Here is a 2,201-nt window from a genome sequence, read left to right on the forward strand (position 1 = left end):
AGCATAATATACTAATTTGGGCGGCCATTACCGAAATTGTCTTTTCAGGTCATAGCTTTCTTATTTTTCCAGACATGAGAAAAACTGTTGTGGCTAACCCCAGATTTTAGGGGTCTCTGGTTATGGTTAGTCCACACAAAAATAGATTTTTACCATTATATGCTAACTAATGTGGTCATTATCACAAATTTCATTTTGTTGAAACTCCAGTCCTCCATTTTCTTATTCTCATCTGGGTTGTCGGGGCAGCAGTCGAAGCAAAGATGCCCAGACTCCCTCTCCCCGGCCACTTCCTCCAGCTCCTCTGGGGGGACCCCGAGGCGTTCCCAGGCCAGCCGAGAAACATAGTCTCTCCAGCGTGTCCTGGGTCTTCCCCGGGGCCTCCGCCCAGTGGGACATGCCCGGAACACCTCTCCAGGGAGGCGTCCAAGAGGCATCCAGACCAGATGTTCCAAGACACCTAAACTGGCTCCTCTAGATGTGGAGGAGAAGCGGCTCTACTCCGAGCTCTCTCCGGGTGACTGAGCTTCTCACCCTATCTCTAAGGGAGGATTCACACTGAATGCCATTCATGCAACAAATTTGTGTGGCCCGCCCCTCTTTTGCCGCACCATGAATTCGCTGCTCACCGTCTGCCTGAGCTTGATGCTGTGGCATGTGGGATGAGCTACCAGCCGATGTTTTTTGGATGATCAATAAGAAATGGTGTATGCAGATATCTCACTTACGGCTGGATGGCTCAGTGGTCTAAGTACACGGTTTGCACCAAGGAGACCTGGGTTCAGGAAGGGCAACCGGCGTAAAAACTCTGCCAAATCACTGATGTGGAACAGTGGGTGCTGTTCCATTTGGGGTCGCCACAGTGACCCCAAATGGAAAGATGAACAACGGTATGCAGATATCTCACTTACAATGTATGGAATCAGGGCCAGCCCTGGGTATAGGGGACCTAGGTGGACGCCTAGAGCTCCATCTGCTGAAGGGGGCGCCAAGTCGCAATGGTTATATATCACATTTTTTCTCTTGATTTTTGTTAAACTGTATAACGCACCACTCAGTTCATGTAAAAATAATAAAGTAATAATTTAAAAACATAAATAAAATAACTCAAAAGTTTGATGTAATCAATAACTCTCCAGTGCAGCGCCTCTCCCTACCTGTCGCTGCTTTCTGGGTTTGCGGGGAGGAGAGGCATGCGTGGTGTTGCCGCTGTTGGTGCTTCTGTAAAACTTCGAGGATGAAAACAGGAAGAGGAGAAAACACTGGCTCAAAGCAGAGATTTGTCTGATTAATATTTAAAATTGCTTGGAAATTCACTCTACCTACATTTTGGTTGAAAACAACAAATTTAACTGGTGATTTAGTGCTTATTTTTCTCAACACCTTTAACAGTTGAAATACCCCTAGTTTCCTCTTGAACGTTGGCCGAATGATGGCGGAGAGATTGGGGCGTGTGCCTACAAAAACAGAGTCTCTCGGTTTAAGCCCCAGCTGGGAAGTCCGAATTTAAGTTCCTACAGGGGGCATCAACTTCGTTTACCGGCTAGGGCGCCATGCAGCCCATAGTCGGGCCAGTATGGAAGACACAGATGATTTTGAGAAAACAGGTTTTATTATTGTGAAGAGCTCTACAAAAACATTGGTAATCATCTCTCCATGTTCGGGTTTATATGATTATATGATTAAGGTTTTCCCGGTACAGGGGACTGTGTCTGTATGACAGCCACTTCCACTTCTGTATGTGTCTGTGTATGTATATCTCTCATATGTGGATAAATTAGCAAGCTACGCCCTCAAAATGAAATTTTGCTAATTAGCATAGAACACAAAATCCTCAAAGGTGCCAAGCGAGCATCAGCTGGCCTCTGAATCATCAGCACCCCTTAAAAATATAAAATCCACAAAAAACTTTGTGGTAACACCAAAACTACTTTCATTCAAAAATCAGCTTTTCACAACTGGACTATCAGTGATTTTGCATTTAGGTGCTTCATGTTTATTTTGCTTTAAAAAAAACGAAATTTAAAAATTGCAAGGAAATAGTTGGTTTTCCATGTTTAAAAGGTGAAAGGTCTCATGTAGTCTGCACTTGTTTTGTGTCTCCACTCGTTTGGTCTGTTTTGGTCCCTTTGTTCTCTTTATTAACTTTGATGGTTTCTTCTCTGCATTCATAGCTCGGTGGAGACACAGCACAGAGAGCT

The sequence above is a fragment of the Oryzias melastigma genome, linkage group LG13, assembly GCF_002922805.2.
Source record: "Oryzias melastigma strain HK-1 linkage group LG13, ASM292280v2, whole genome shotgun sequence".
In the NCBI taxonomy this organism is placed as follows: Eukaryota; Metazoa; Chordata; class Actinopteri; order Beloniformes; family Adrianichthyidae; genus Oryzias; species Oryzias melastigma.